Source organism: Bos javanicus, chromosome 26, assembly GCF_032452875.1.
Source record: "Bos javanicus breed banteng chromosome 26, ARS-OSU_banteng_1.0, whole genome shotgun sequence".
NCBI lineage: Eukaryota > Metazoa > Chordata > Mammalia > Artiodactyla > Bovidae > Bos > Bos javanicus.
The window spans coordinates 6,816,569-6,834,116 of NC_083893.1; the positions used below are offsets into that span (position 1 = coordinate 6,816,569).

Genomic DNA, 17,548 nt, shown 5'->3' on the forward strand with positions numbered 1-17,548 from the left:
AGAAAACTGATAGCAATGCAAAAATAATCCTGGTCTGAAGACATGTAAATAAATTTGCTCCAGTGGAGTTTTATCTATCAAAACTCTTCTAGCTTGGAAAAAGTTGGATAACAGGTGAGAACCATATATTCTATTTGTTTAGGTGGGATTTTCAATACCACATATCATTATCTTATAAGTAAATTTACAGAATACCATGCTTTCTCATAAATGAAAACAGCAAAATACCTGAAATATGTACCACTAATATAAAGTTATCCTAAAGATTATTTGACAGCTATTTTTTTAATCTTTTTATCTATTAACCACAATGTCCAGCAAACAGCTGGCTTGTGACAGGAAGTCATAGATTGTCACCCCCCACAAAATAAACAAACACAATGCTAGTAGATACAGTAAAAGCTCATTAGAAATAAAAACTATTTTAGGCTTTATTAAATTTCCCTGATGGCTCAGATGGGAAAGAATCTGCCTGCAATCTGGGAGACCTGGGTTCGGTCCCTGGGTTGGGAAGATCCCCTGGAAGAGGGCATGGCAATCCACTCTAGTGTTCTTGCCTGGAGAATCCGCATGGACAGAGGAGCCTGGTGGGCTACAGTCCATGAGGTCACTAAGAGTTGGAGATGACTGAACAAGTAAGCACACACAATACACAAAGTACTCTACCTAGGATTGTTTGAGCATAGAATCTGATTTAGTGTGCAAAATATTCTGATATGAAGGAAAATCCAATAGATTATAGAAAATATGCCTAAAAACAGGGTTCCTGCTGCTGCTGCTGCTGCTGCTGCTAAGTTGCTTCAGTCGTGTCCGACTCTGTGCGACCCCATAGATGGCAGCCCACCAGGCTCCCCCATCCCTGGGATTCTCCAGGCAAGAACACTGGAGTGGGTTGCCATTACCTTCTCCAATGCATGAAAGTGAAAAGTGAAAGTGAAGTCACTCAGTCGTATCCGACTCTTAGCGACCCCATGGATTGCAGGCCACCAGGCTCCTCTGTCCATGGGTTTTCCAGGCAAGAGTACTGGAGTGGGGTGCCATTGCCTTTTCTGAAAAACAGGGTTCCTAGAAACACACTAAAAACAAGGATGGAATCAAAATGCATTGAACCTTGTAAAATTTGAGTGGCAAGATCAAATTATATCAAAACATAGGAGAAAAACATACATGATATGTAAGTCTGTGTGGAATTAGTAGGGATCAAAGCTAATTATGAATCAGACCTATCTCATTACTGATAATTTAAATTACTATCAAAAGTATTACCATCCAATTTTTGCCATAACTGTATAGATCGCTATGGAAAATTCGTTTAAAAATTGTTACAAATAGTTTATGGATTTCTTACAAGCAGTATGGTACATAAAAGTTAGCCTTGTACTCAGTAGCAAAATTTTTGTAGACTATGATTTAAGAGTAACTCCTCCTCGTCACCGCCCCTGGCCTCTGGCGTGGGGGCGTGGGGTAGCTCCTCCCGGCCGCCGCCCCTGACCTCGGACGCAGGGTAGCTCCTATCGGCCGCCCCCCCTGACCTCAGATTCGGGGTAGCTCCTCTCCGCTGTTCCTGCGCCCTCACGGTCTGGTACTCTTGGCTGCTGCCCCTGACCTCGGACGTGGGGTAACTCCTCTTGGCCGCCACCCTTCGGGCATGGGGTCCTCCTGGCTTCTGCCCCTGACCTCGGACGTGGGGTGGCTCCTCTTACCCCGCATCCGAGGCCAGGGGCAATGGGCGGGAGGAGCTACCCCACACCCCTAAGCCCTAAGCCAAGGGCAGCGGCAGGAAGGAGCAACCACAAGACCGAGGCCCGGGGCAGTGGCCGGGAGGACCAACCCCACGTCCAAGGAGCTGTGGCTGCGCGGGCGCAGGAGGGCCTAGAGGAGCTATCCCACACTGAAGGTCAGGAAGGGCAGCAGTGAGGAGATACCCCTCGTCCAAGGTAAGGAGCAATGGCTGCGCTTTGCTGGAGCAGCCGTGAAGAGATACCCCATGTCCCAGGTAAGAGAAACCCAAGTAAGATGGTAGGTGTTGCAAGAGGGCAGCAGAGGGCAAACACACTGAAACCATACTCACAGAAAACTAGTCAATCTAATCACACTAGGCCACAGCCTTGTCTAACTCCATGAACTAAGCCATGCCCATGGGGCAACCCAAGACGGGTGGGTCACGGTAGACAGATTTGACAGAATGTGGTCCACTGGAGAAGGGAATGGCAAACCACTTCAGTATTCTTACCTTGAGAACCCCACGAACAGTATGAAAAGGCAAAATGATAGGATACTGAAAGAGGAACTCCCCAGGTCAGTAGGTGCCCAATATGCTACTGGAGATCAGTGGAGAAATAACTCCAGAAAGAATGAAGGGATGGAGCCAAAGCAAAAACAATACCCAATTGTGGATGTGACTGGTGATGGAAGCAAGGTGCGATGCTGTAGAGAGCAATATTGCATACGAACCTGGAATGTCAGGTCCATGAATCAAGGCAAATTGGAAGTGGTCAAACAAGAGATGGCAAGAGTGAATGTCAACATTCAAGGAATCAGCGAACCGAAATGGACTGGAATGGGTGAATTTAACTGAGATGACCATTATATCTACTACTGTGGGCAGGAATCCCTCAGAAGAAATGGAGTGGCCATCATGGTCAACAAAAGAGTCCGAAATGCAGTACTTGGATGCAATCTCAAAAACGACAGAATGATCTCTTTCATTTCCAAGGCAAACCATTCAATATCACAGTAATCCAAGTCTATGCCCCAACCAGTAATGCTGAAGAAGCTGAAGTTGAACGATTCTATGAAGACCTACAAGAGCTTTTAGAACTAACACCCAAAAAAGATGTCCTTTTCATTATAGGGGACTGGATTGCAAAAGTAGGAAGTCAAGAAACACCTGGAGTAACAGGCAAATTTTGCCTTGGAATACGGAATGAAGTAGGGCAAAGACTAATAGAGTTTTGCCAAGAAAATGCACTGGTCATAACAAACACCCTCTTCCAACAACACAAGAGAAGACTCTATACATGGACATCACCAGATGGTCAACACCGAAATCAGATTGATTATATTCTTTGCAGCCAAAGATGGAGAAGCTCTATACAGTCAGCAAAAACAAGACCGGGAGCTGACTGTGGCACAGATCATGAACTCCTTATTGCCAAATTCAGACTGAAATTGAAGAAAGTAGGGAAAACCACTAGACCATTCAGGTATGACCTAAATCAAATCCCTTATGATTATACAGTGGAAGTGAGAAATAGATTTAAGGGCCTAGATCTGATAGATAGAGTGCCTGATGAACTATGGAATGAGGTTCATGACATTCTACAGGAGACAGGGATCAAGACCATTCCCATAGAAAAGAAATGCAAAAAGCAAAATGGCTGTCTGGGGAGGCCTTACAAATAGCTGTGATAAGAAGAGAAGTGAAAAGCAAAGGAGAAGAGGAAAGATATAAGCATCTGAATGCAGAGTTCCAAAGAATAGCAAGGGGAGATAAGAAAGCCTTCCTCAGCAATCAATGCAAAGAAATAGAGGAAAACAACAGAATGGGAAAGACTAGGGATCTCTTCAAGAAAATTAGAGATACCAAGGGAACATTTCATGAAAAGATGGGCTCGATAAAGGACAGAAATGGTATGGACCTAACAGAAGCAGAAGATATTAAGAACAGGTGGCAAGAATACACAGAAGAACTGTACAAAAAGATCTTCACAACCCAGATAATCACTATGGTGTGATCACTCACCTAGAGCCAGACATCCTGGAATGTAAAGTCCAGTGGGCCTTAGAAAGCATCACTATGAACAAAGCTAGTGGAAGTGAGCTTCGTTGAGCTATTTCAAATCCTGAAAGATGATGCTGTGAAAGTGCTGCACTCAGTATGCCAGCAAATTTGGAAAACTCAGCAGTGGCCACAGGACTGGAAAATGTCAGTTTTCATTCCAATCCCAAAGAAAGGCAATGCCGAAGAATGCTCAAACTACTGCACAATTGCACTCATCTCACACGCTAGTAAAGTAATGCTCAAAATTCTCCAGCCAGGCTTCAGCAATATGTGAACTGTGAACTTCCTGATATTCATGCTGGTTTTAGAAAAGGCAGAAGAACCAGAGACCAAATTGCCAACATCTGCTGGATCATCGAAAAAGCAAGAGAATTCCAGAAAAACATCTATTTCTGATTTATTGAGTATGCCAAAGCCTTTGAATGTGTGGATCGAAATAAACTGTGGAAAATTCTGAAAGAGATGGGAATACCAGACCACCTAATCTGCCTCTTGAGAAATTTGTATGCAGGTCAGGAAACAACAGTTAGAACTGGACATGGAACAACAGACTGGTTCCAAATAGGAAAAGGAGTACGTCAAGGCTGTATATTGTCACCCTGTTTATTTAACTTCTATGCAGAGTACATCATGAGAAACACTGGACTGGAAGAAACACAAGCTGGAATCAAGATTGCCGGGAGAAATATCAATAACCTCAGATATGCAGATGACACCACCCTTATGGCAGAAAGTGAAGAGGAACTAAAAAGCCTCTTGATGAAAGTGAATGTGGAGAGTGAAAAAGTTGGCTTAAAGCTCAACATTCAGAAAACGAAGATCATGGCATCCGGTCCCACCACTTCATGGGAAATAGTTGGGGAAACAGTGGAAACAGTGTCAGACTTTATTTTTCTGGGCTCCAAAATCACTGCAGATGATGACTGCAGCCATTAAAATAAAGGAGGCTTATTCCTTGGAAGGAAAGTTATGACCAACCTAGATAGCATATGCAAAAGCAGAGACATTACTTTGCCAACAAAGGTTTGTCTAGTCAAGGCTATGGTTTTTCCTGTGGTCATGTATGGATGTCAGAGTTGGTCTGTAAAGAAGGCTGAGCGCCGAAGAATTGATGCTTTTGAACTGTGGTGTTGAAGAAGACTCTTGAGAGTCCCTTGGACTGCAAGGAGATCCAACCAGTCCATTCTGAAGGAGATCAGTCCTGGGAGTTCTTTGGAAGGAATGATGCTAAAGCTGAAACTCCAGTACTTCGGCCACCTCATTCGATGAGTTGACTCATTGGAAAAGACTCTGATGATGGCAGGGATTGGGGGCAGGAGGAGAAGGGGACGACAGAGGATGAGATGGCTGGATGGTATCACTGACTCGATGGATATGAGTCTCAGTGAACTCCGGGAGTTGGTGATGGACAGGGAGGCCTGGCATGCTGCGATTCATGGGGTCGCAAAGAGTCAGACACGACTGAGCGACGGATCTGATCTGATCTGATGATTTAAGAGTACAAAACAAGTTCCAAATCAGTGCCCAAAAAGCCCAGCCAGGAAGAAGTAGACTAATAAAGCAGTCTTGGAACAACGCTATAGGCACTGATGGAGTCTGCAATTAAACAGAGACCACATAAGCTATCTGAAGATGATTGGCAGTTATTGTCTCCAGCTGGTTATTGTCACACAAGGATGTAGGATATGTCATTTCATCTGATTTTTTAAGAGTCTGCATTCCAAGTTTCATATAAAATTTCCAGATTTTTGAAACTGATTTAAAAAAAAACAAAACAGTTTTGACATTGTGCCTCCCAATGTGATCCACTAAAAAATAATCTCTGGGTTATTCCTAACAAGAGAGGACAGCTCAATTCCAGTAATAAGAAAAAAACGTTCCTATGTATAGCACAGGGAACTCTACTCAATGCTCTGTAGTAACCTAAATGGAAGGAAATCCAATGAAGAGGGAGTATATGTGTAAGCATGGCTGATTCACCCTGCTGGACAACAGAAACTAACAGAACATTGTAAAGCAACTATCCTCCAATTAAAAAAAAAAAAAAAAGAAACATTGAATGGATCTCTTTGAAGACATCACACAAAATAAAAGATAAGACTATGCTTTAAAACTTAGGATCATGAAGAATAGGAAAAGCAAGGGAAATCGTTCCAGATTGAAGGACAATAAAGAGATACGACTATTAAGTGTAATACGAATTCTTGGACTGGATCATTTTTTCCCAAAACAGAAAAGAAATATTGTTAGGACACTTGGCAAAATTTGAATGAGGTCTGTAAATTGGACAATAGTCATATCAGTGTTGATTTCTTGGATGGTTATACTGTATTGTCTTGGAGAGTGTTCTTGATTTGATGAAATACACACTCAAGATTTTAGATGTGATGGGGTAATTTGCTCTCAAAATTCTTAAAACTTTTAGGGAAGTTGAAAATTGTTCAAATTAAATGAAAATTGCAAAACTTGAAGTTACTTCTAATATACAAAGTAAGAGAATAGTAGAGATAGGAAGGTGGCATAAAAGAAAAAAAAACTGCACTTCTGTAAATGTAAATTTTTTCAAAGAAAAATAAGAAAAGTCTTAATAATTTTACTTTTACTTACAATTATAATTATATTTTATGATGGCACTAGTGGTAAAGAATCTGCCTGCCATGCAGGAGACATAAAAGATGCAGGTCCAATCCCTGTTTCAAGAAGATCCCCTGGAAGGAAATGGCACGCCACACATCAGTATTCTTGCTTATAAAATCCCACGGACAGAGGAATCTGGCAGGCTACATTCCATGGGATCACAAAGAGTTGGACCCGACTGAGTGAGCACATTACAGTAGAAAATGTTCTGTTTATTCATTCTCTGAAACAGCTTAATTCAATGTAAGTCAGAAATACCAAGATTGTGTTAACTTTAATGTTTTTGAAAAATTTCCTTAGCAAATTAAAATTTCCCGTAGATATGAAATACTCAGTCTAGACCACCTAAATACTCCTCACAAAGAGCTGGGGGCACAAATATTCCTACAGTAAATGATAAACACATGAATCTATACCAAGGGATATTTTCATAATGCTGTAACTTTAAACTTCTACATGTGTTGAAAAAATATCTTTTTAAAATAACTCTGGAACTGTTTAACATTTAAAAATGAATGTGTTTATGTGCAGCATGTATGGAATTTTGGCCACCAAAGAGACAATTATGGCAATTGGAAATTTGCTTCTGAATCGGTTCCCCATGACCCTAATATATTTTTATTCATTGCTAATTAACTTTTTCTCTCATAAATGACCCTGCCTCCTTTATAGCACTTTATTCTTGTTGCATATTTTCCTACCAAATGTCCAGTCAACTTTAAATTCATTTTAAAAGGCAAAGAAAACTCACAAGTAACTCTTTCTTTGAATCTATATATTCTTTTACCTATAAATGTATGTCTAATTTTGTCAAACTTTCTCCATACCTGAGAGTTATTTAATTCAATTTAACTAAATATCATAGGCTAAAAAATTAAGATCATATTGGACATGGGAACTGTCATTATTTAAGGTTTTTGAGGTCACTAGCATCATGCTATTTCTAGGAATAACTAGTATGTTACAAAAGAAATCATTCTCACTGCTTCATATGTCATTTCAATATTCCTACTGGCAAGAATATTCTCAAGAATTTCTCATGCAAGACCTAACTAAGAATAATGAGATATATCTGTGAGACATCGACAGGAAACATAATATTTCACTTATGTGAATATCTAAATTAGCTAAAATGTTCCCACATTTAAGCAAAATTTTAAGCAATTCAGATGGATTTTTTTTCCTGAATTATATTTATTGTTATTGACATATATTTCCTTATATAATTCAAGGTTATCATTGTGGACATTAGCGTGATGACATTACAAGTACATCCCCAAGGATTTATGCCCTAAAATGTATGCCCCACTCTCCCAAATAGCATGGCGTCCAGGCTTGGGGGGCTGTATCTCCCACTCCCACCTTCTTTGGCACAGAGGTGGGAGGCTGGGATCTCAGGCATCTGTATTATACATGCTATCCCCACACTTTCATTTCACAGTCAGGCTTCTATTCCATTTGGACCCATGAGAATACAGAAGGTATTTCCTTGGGATTTCTAAGCGAAAACTTCCTAAATCTTTCTGCATATAGTGGATGATGTCCCAGAAGTTAGCTACCAGGACTTAACAGCCACAGTTCAACTGTAAGAGTAGCCATATTCGAAACCACCTTGAAACCACCTTGTTAGGGTTTCTGTTACAGACTAGAAGGCAGAAAAGAGCAAAGTAAAGACTACCAGCCTGGAATGACATCGAGTAGCTAAATCAAACCATTCATCAAATTTTTTCTTTCTCTGCATTTGTGTCTCTCTTTCCCTTTTTATTATAACTGTGTCGCGCAAGAAACATATTGGTTTTGAGCTGGGTTGCCTGTCATTTGTAACTAAGTGTACCCTATTGAGACAATAATTTATTCTGATAGTGATACCTGCAAGGCTAATATACAGCCTCTGCCTTATTTCATTAGGTAAGATATTAATAATTCAGAATTTTCTATGTGTTTTGTTCCTGTGCTTAGTTTATATAGCTTGTATCTCCTCTCCTGTTATCTACTATCACTCTACAGGCTAGGAAATTAATCACTAACAGGTGAGAATTGTCCACTAATTTCTTTTAATCCACTATGACCTTAGAGATAGGAGCTACACCTCAGGCTTCAAATTCCTGCCTTACTTCCTCAGGAAGGACTTCCACACCTACATCAAGGTCAAATTCCTTTGTTAAGTATCCTTCAGTTACTGAGTATTTACTATGCGCCAAATTCTCTTCTAAGAATTTTACCTGAATTAACTTATTTAATACTCACATCAACCTTGTTTTACAGACCCTATTATTCTCATTTTACAAATGAAGACACTGAGGCACAAGTACAAAATCACAAAACTAGGGAGCATTGGGCATAGGATTCAAATCAAGGCAACTCAGAGCCCTCCCTCTTAACTTCTAGGATCTGTTGCTTTTCCTCAGAATGCTTATATCAGTTGGTTATTAAACATTCCCTAAAAAAATAGTGGGATTAACAGTCAACCCTCCCAACAGACTACGAGTTCCACATGAGCAGAGATCGTATGTAGTTAGGTTCATCACCCACAGCTCCCCGACTCTTACATATTACCTGTTTCATCATGGGCACTAGGTGAATATTTGTTAATTGAGGGAGGAAAGGAAAGAAAGGAAGAAGGTAAGGAAGCAGAAAGAGGAGTAAAGGAGAAGGGGAGGGACAGCGGGTAAGACTGAAAAAGGTCCAGAGAGGAGGCTTTACATAAACTGTAATTAAGGACAGTCTTGGCTGCGGACCTTTTCTGACCATCTCCAAAGAGTTGAATATCAGAAAAATGATCTGTTACTGTACTTCATGTCCAATGGCAGTGCCTCCGTCAGCAAGTAATTCAGAATATATCTAACACTTGCAGTGGTAATAAAAACTTAAAAACATATCAAGAATATAAATACAGTTTTATATTTACAGGGATGAAATTATAAGGATGAAGTTATGCCTGGATCCATGTTCAAGCTTAAAAGGTACAGAAAACAAAAACCTCTCAGGAGACCTGAAGGAAGCTATAACTAAGAACATGGTTGAGGATATAGTCTGTACCAGGTAACTATCGCTACGTAACCAATTATCCTAAAACACAGAAGCATAAAATAGAGCACGTTTATTTTCTCACACTTTCTGTGACTCAGGAACAGCTTAACTGAGCCCTGCCGCTCCACACCTTTCACAAGACTGCAGCCAAGATTCTGGCACAGGTTCACAGTGGGATAGGATCTGCTTCCAACTTCACTCAGTGGTTTTTTAAGTTTGCATTTTTCTTATGACATATTTACCATTTTTAAACAATTTTTTGAGTTGAGGTATATTTACTTTTCACTGTTGTGGTAGCCTCAGGTGAATAGCAAAGTGATTCAGATATACATATATATATATATAAATGTGTGTATACATGTATATAAATATATGTACACGTGTGTGTGTTAGTCGCTCAGTAGTGTCCAACTCTTGGTGTCCATGCATAGCTCACCAGGCTCCACTGTCCATGAAATTCTCCAGACAAGAATACTTGGGTAGGTAACCATTTCTTTTTCCAGTGTATATGTATGTATGTGTGTGTGTGTGTGTGTGTATGCATGCTAAGTTGCTTCAGTTGTGTCCAACTCTTTGCCACCCTACGGAGCCTAGCCCACCAGGCTTCTCCATCCATGGGATTCTCCAGACAAGAATACTGGAGTGGGTTGCCACACCCTCCTCCAGGAGATCTTCCCAACCCAGGGACTGAAACCACATTTCCTGCATTGCACACACACACACACGTGTGTGTGTGTGTGTGTGTGTGTGAGTGTTGTTTTTTGGTATTAAACGTATGTATGTGGTAATACATTAAGTGTATGTATGTGGTAATACATTATTTTTTTTTAATGGTGATATATGAAATGAAATGTTTCTGCTGCTCAACTATACCTTCTAAAGAGTATTTTAATAAATTAGGATTAAAGACAAAGAATATAATTCACACACTGAGGAGTAATTAAACTCAAACTCATAAAAAGTTACAGTAAATTTTAACCAAATGGTGTATATAACAAGCATAATTTCAGACCTAAAAGTCCAAGAGCAAACTTCCGATAAGTCATTGAAGGGCTCCTCCCCCAGCTTTCCACGAGGAGAGGAGATGATCTGCCAAACTGAAACCTGCTCATCCCTGTGTTCCTTCTTAAAGATACAGCAGAAGCAGGAAGGGACTGCAGGTACTTCCGCAGACAACCTGTGTCATTCCGAGTAAATATTAAATTGAATACTCAAAATCTTCTTCTGAAAGAACCAAGTCCCTTTTACAAATACCAAGTGTGAGTTTGTGTACTGGTGGTTTTAATTGGCCTGAGGTTTGGTACAGCTTGACTTTGTCAGTGAGGGCTACTTTAGTTTAAAATGAAGCTAAAAAAAAATTTTAAAAGGCAGGGCAAGCCAATAGATCACTTAAACTGGAGACCAGTTGTGGTCTCAGTTAAAAATCTACTTTGCTCCCTAACTTTATTCATGGGGAGTGGGGAAGCCCATCAGATCAGGAAGTGCATGCTAGTTACCAATAATACACATATTTTCTTTTCCTCACACTGGTTTTGTAGAAAGAAGAAGCAATTAGGAAACATCTGAAAGGCCATTTTTTAAATATAAAAGAAATAGGAGAGGAAAAGAGATAGAAGATGCCTTGAATAAGACTTGAGGCAGAGAAAGAAACCTGGGACTCTATGTTGTTTGAAATACAAAAACAAAACTGCAGGGTACAATAGACATATATCAGGACAGTGACTTGTATTTTCTTGCAAACTGAAATTATGAATGTAGCAGGGAATATCTATCAGCATAGTAATAATAGACTTAAGTATTAACTCAACATAATATCTATTTCAAATAGTCAAATGGGAATTGACCATGGTAGAAAGAGCAAGAAAATATTCTTAAAATCAGTCCTACAGAGTTAGAATATAAAAAGAAGTAGTATAATAATTATGTTTCCAGATTATCAGGGTATTTCCATCAAACATGAATTAAGTACTGATATTTTATACATATACAACCCTTTCTTTTAAAAAGCAATAACTAAAACACAAAACATCATAATCATCATTATCCAATTAGTAAGAACCATCTATTGTCCCAGCACTGTTTAGATTTTCTCAGAATAAGATGTGTGGAAGCAGTTAGTGGTTTGTGTGTGTGTGTGTGTGTGTGTGTGTAAGGAGGAACTGGTAGATGACCTTTGAGATCATGCAGCACAGCTATGGATCTAATTCAGTAATGACTTCTACTACCCTACCTGTCTCATGAGTTTTATGAATCCACTCCAGCATCTTCCAAAACATACAATTCACTACTTTAGGAGGCAGCCTCCTTCATTTCCAGGAAATATGATTGCCAAAATATGTTTCCTTATTATGAAGTCAAAATTTTCACTCTATAATATTTACCATTAATGTCCCAGACCTAAACTAAATTATGCCTTTGGATATACACACAGAAACACACACACGTGCACACACCCATGCAATCATGACTATACAGAAAACAAAAGAACTACTATGCTTTTCACTAAATCTCTTCTCAAATGTCAAACCAAAGTCTTTCATTATTCTTTTACTTGTATCCTGCATTATGGTTCAGTTGAATCCTCATATGACTCTGCTCAAAAATGACAATATTATCCATAGCCTTGGTTGATTGCTGCAGAAATGAGTACAACTCTCTCCTAATTTGTTCTGATCTACTTTTCCTCTTGTAATAGAGGACTTGCTAGTAGTAGTAATGTCAGTCATTTGGTCGTGTCCAACCCTTTGGGATCCCATAGAGGAAAATGCTAAGGTAGATTCAAATGGGTACTAAGTAGGCTTCTTTGGTGGGAGAGACTATAAGCCAAAAGATGTGAGAAACAAAGACACAATTAGATGATAAAATTCAGTGAAAGATACAATCGGAAGCCACTTATATTGGGGTTCCCTTGTGGCTCAGCTGGTAAAGAATCCGCCGGCAATGCAGGAGAACTGGGTTCGATCTCTGGGTTGGGAAGATCCCCTGGAGAAGGGAAAGGCTACCCACTCCAGTATTCTGGCCTGGAGAATTCCGTGGATACAGTCCATGGGGTCGCACAGAGTCAGACATGACTGAGCGACTTTCACTTCAGTATATAACCTGAGAAAGGGAGCTGCTGCTGCTAAGTCGCTTCAGTCGTGTCCGACTCTGTGCGACCCCATAGATGGCAGCCCACCAGGCTCCCCGGTCCCTGGGATTCTCCAGGCAAGAACACTGGAGTGGGTTGCCATTACCTTCTCCAGAGCATGAAAGTGAAAACTGAAAAGGAAGTCGCTCAGTCGTGTCCGACTCTTAGCAACCCCACGTACTGCCTCCCACCAGGCTCCTCTGTCCATGGGATTTTCCAGGCAAGAGTACTGGAGTCGGATGCCATTGCCTTCTCCGGAGAAAGGGAGGCACTTTTACAAAACAATCTGAGATTTCTGACTCCTTCAGGCAAGGAACGTTATTATACCTTCTTTCATTAGTTATCAGTGCCTGCTGGTGATTTTGATTCTCCAAAAATAGTTTGAACTTGGTATGTTTTGACAAAATCTCTCAACGATATTACATGTTGAATGTTTATTCAAAGAAACTATCAATGAATTATTATTGAGTTCTTAATGCACAGTGTTTCTGTAAAGTGAATCATATGTCCATTTAAGCAACAGAAATTTGTTTTAGAAAAAATTTCCCAAGGTAAAATTTAAGAAGATTGATAACAAGTACTAAGGTATTAGCCATTTCCCTAATTTTCCTTAAACTCTGTCTCTAATATACTGAAATTACCTGATCTCAACCATCCACAGTATAGAATGAACTCTTCATTCTATGGGCTGCCATTTTAAAACAATGAATCTAGTAATGGACCAGTGTAGACTGTCTTTGCAGCAAAAGCTAGTGGGTTGGAAAAGGTGAGCAATTTTCTTGTAATCTAGTGGTTACTCTGAGGAGCTAGAAGTTTGGTGGCAATTGGTGTTATTTGCTGGCAGTTGCCAACCAACTGTGCATTGCCTTGTGGAGGAAAACAGTTCAGGATAGTGGGAGAAGGGAGTGGTTTATACATAAAGCAAACTCTTATAACTCCAGAAGATCAAAGCCTGAACCAAATAGGTGAGAATTGTTCACTTAGAGGGTCATCTAAGGAAAAGCTATCAAGGGGAGTTACAAAGCTTGCTAATTCTATTTGAGATTCAACACTAACCAAGAAAAGAAATATATATATATAGAAACCAAGGGGCTTATTTCCAAACAGTTTAAGGGAATGTGTTACATTTGTCTTCCTTCTGTGGCAAATACCAGCTATGTGGCCACATTGCTGGAAGAGGTGGGGTGGACCTTTCAACATTTTGGCTTATCAGAGAGGATGACTTCCTAAGTAGATGGAGGTAATAATAATTCAGAAGGAAAGCTAGGAAACCAAGACTCTTATTACACAGTCAGGACTCAGATCCATTACAAAGAACATTCAATAAAAGAATGTGGTATGAAATTGGAAGAAAAGTAGAAGCTCTGTTTCCCTGTAGCACCTCTTTAAGTGTGCACAGAAGAGGAAGAGAGAACAAAGAAATGCCCCCACTGGAAAGTCAGTGGCATAGAGAGCACATCCATAAAGACTATATCTAATATTCAAGAGAAGAGCTCTTTCCTACAGAACCTACATCCAAAAGTCCCTCAACAAATATTTGTTGAATGAATAAATGATTAGATTAATAAGGAGGAATCACTCCTAAATTCTAGAAAATCTTATATTTGGGAAAAATAAGTATTTGGAGAGTGATTGACACTGTCAGTGGATCAATAGGCCAATACTGAAGTGTGCTGTTCTCTGAAGCACGGATCCAAGAAGTAACAGCCCACAGAGACAACTGTACAATACATTTGATCCAACTGGGAATCGAAAATACCACCTGAAGAGGCTGGGGGGAATTTCTAAGGAATATTTCAAAGTATCCAGTAATACCAATAAGAATTAATAAATTTGGAAGAATACCAGTGCTTGCTTCAGCAGCACAGATACTAGAATTGGAATGATACAGAAAAGATTAGCATGGCCCCTGCATAAGTATGACATGTAAATTCATGAAGTGCTCCATATTTTAATATTTGTATAACTGAATCACTTTACTGTACACCTGAGGCAACACACGATATTATAAATCAACTATATCCCAATATAAAATAAGCATTAAATTTTTAAAAAGAAGAATACCAATACTTATAATGTCAGATCTCCATATAACAATGCACAGAACATGAAAAATTAAGTTGCATTTGAGGTTTTTTAAGAGGGGGAAGAAATACTGGCTCATAAGTCTTTTGGATAAAACTCAAATTTTATATAATATAAAATGTGTGCATTACTGAATAGGAACAGATTTGGGAGGAAAACAGAAGGGAAAAAAAGGTGGATTGGTCCTACATGTCTAAAGTATCTTATCATATTTCTGATAAGATATAGAAGGGATAAATGATCTGACATCATAGGTGATTGACAAAAAAATTAATAAAACAAATGAGATTTTAAAATAAATATAGAAAATTCAGTCACAGAAAAAAGGACTGATTAATGAAAAATTCAAAATTTAGATTAAAATTATTTTAAATAACTGAAAAAAAAATTGACCAAAGTAATGACAAAATATTGAAAGTCAATGTCATTGGACACTAAAGGGAAAGCAGGGACATTAATAGATATGATATTGGGATATACTAAATCATCGCCCCAAAATAAGTTTTCAACTATAATTGAAATAAAGAATTTTAAAAAGGAAAGGGTAAAAACTAGCCACAGACAATCTGTATGGATCCACAGGGAATTTCTAGGGACAGTCTAACTTCCTGGACTAATAGGTTCCAGCTGAGGCAGCTGGTGTACATTCTTCAGGACAGAGAACAAAGGGGAAAGAGCCATGTGTTATCCTTCTGCTTGTCACCTTTTTGAGCATAGAGACTCACACTCGTCCCACCATATCTCTGATGACTTCACTCTGTAGGAGCCACTGCAGAGGGGCCAGGGGTAATCCTAACTCCTGTACTTGTCCTGTGCAACAGCAGGACCGTAGAGCCACGACTGCCACCAGCATGACCGTAACTGCAACACCATGGCCTCAGAAAACATCTCCGTTCTCTTAGATCGAACTAATACATACTACGGAGAAATTCATCATCAGACAAGTCAAAGCGTATTAGAGGTCAGCACAGAGCCAAAAATGTATGGCCTTAGAAACCAGTTTTCAATGCATTTCTATCACTATCCTGCTTGAATGCCTTGCTTATATCCAAGCATTCTACTTCCTTCATTGATACTGCTCCTTTCCAAAGTTCTTACTGTTTGAATTCTCAAACATAGCCATTTGCTTGTGTATGAAATATTGTATTTTATGACCTAGCACAGGTAGAGATATCATCGTGCTTAGACCAGGAAGAAAGTGCTAATTACCTACTGTGTGGCCTCATGGCAAGTTACCTAAGTAAGGTTGTAACTAGCGAATGAAAGGTTCTGTGCGAAAGTACTTTGAAAACTAAACAGCACCATGCAGTTGTCAAACATTTAAGTCTTTGTAACTTTCCGAGTTGGCTATCTATAGATTTAAGGAATTTTTTTTTTAACCTTTCACAGATGGAGTACTAAGAAACTGGTTCCTGTGGTGTGAAGAAGCTCCAAACAGGATGCATCATATTGGATTTTTGCAGACCTGAGTCAAACTAGGTGTGGTTGTGTAGCTGCTGTGACAATGAGCTTTTGTGTCCATTTCTAAAAGGAACCTACCTGCAACACAGGTTGCCCTCCTGCAAAAATACCTCTCCACTGAAAGTTGGCACAAGCTGTTGAAAATGACTCTATGTCATGAAAAGCATACGGAGCATAAGCTTACCTAATTAATAATTTTCAGGGTGTTTTCCTTTTCCTCTGCAGCTGCTGAACAGAGTGGTTCTGATTAAGCCATACACATCGTGAGAAATGCCACTTCACAAGGGTGCTACATTCTGTATTTCCCCCCAACTTTGATCCCTGCTCATTGGTCCCTTTGATCTCTGAACAGGATGTACAAGGTTCACTAATCAATGCTTTCCCTCATTTTTGCTCCTTAGTCTGTTAAGTGTTTATATTTAAATCATTGACTAGAACAGGTGAATATGTATGACCTGTGTCTTTTTCCATTTGGTGTTTGTCTTCAAAAGACAGAAGGAAAAGAAAAGCTTTACAATTTTCAACCAAGTTTTCATTAAAGGCAGAATTAAGAAGGATTGCAGATATGGCACTCATTTCTTCCTCTTTGAAAATTTGGATCAGTTTCTAGGGAGCATGAGAAGATGGTGGAATGGAAGGATGAGACCCATTGTTAAACTGTGCCCTTTTGTACGCTAGAACACAAGTCTCTGTTGTCTCAGATAGCAATGGAGAGACATGTATATGCCATGGGCTTGGTGATGAAGCTGTGCCATGTGCCGCCTTTTCTAAAGACTCCTCTCTCAAGAGTCAGTGTGCTTAAATGGATAAGAAACTTACCACTGAGAAGAGAGCTAAATATTGTCAATAGAAGAGCACCGAAGGAAAAGTGCCATTGGAGTTTAGAAATGGGAGAGCCCTTGAGAGCCGGGTAACCAGAAGAGACCTCTCACAGGAAACAGGTTTTGTTTGATCAGATTCATTACAGAGACTAGGAGCTGTGCGCAGAGTTGGAGAGATGGGAACGTATAAGGGCCAGGTCCCAGGTCTGGCTGACCAGAGTAACTAACAATTTGGGAAAAGACTTGTATTGACTAACAAGAAGGTATTCCTAAAAAGTGAATAATCCACATAGTTAGGCAGTAGTTTGGGGTCTGAATTTTTACTTTTAACTAGTTGTGGCAAAATAAGCAAGTTGTGGCAAAAATAGCCACCGGTAGCTTCAACTTTGTTATCTCTAAGAACAGACCAACTGTCACATACATTTCAAAACTGTGTGTATTAAAAAAAAAGAAGGCATGCCCTGGTTTTCTTCTTTTCTCCTTCTCTCCTTTCCTTATTTTTATGAACTTGATGATTTCAATAGTAATGGTCCAGACAATTGTCAAAGGAATATCTCTATTACATGCAGATATTTTTAGGCCATGCCTACTCTTTATAAACAT

The 17,548-nt window shown here is 39.5% G+C and overlaps 1 non-coding gene across 1 annotated transcript; it reads left to right on the plus strand.

The window, feature by feature from the left end:
• The first annotated feature begins 14,425 nt into the window (after positions 1-14,425).
• On the plus strand, positions 14,426-14,532 carry LOC133239684 (U6 spliceosomal RNA). Its single transcript, XR_009733934.1, has one exon. It is a non-coding gene; the product is annotated as a U6 spliceosomal RNA (small nuclear RNA).
• The last annotated feature ends 3,016 nt before the right edge of the window (positions 14,533-17,548 follow it).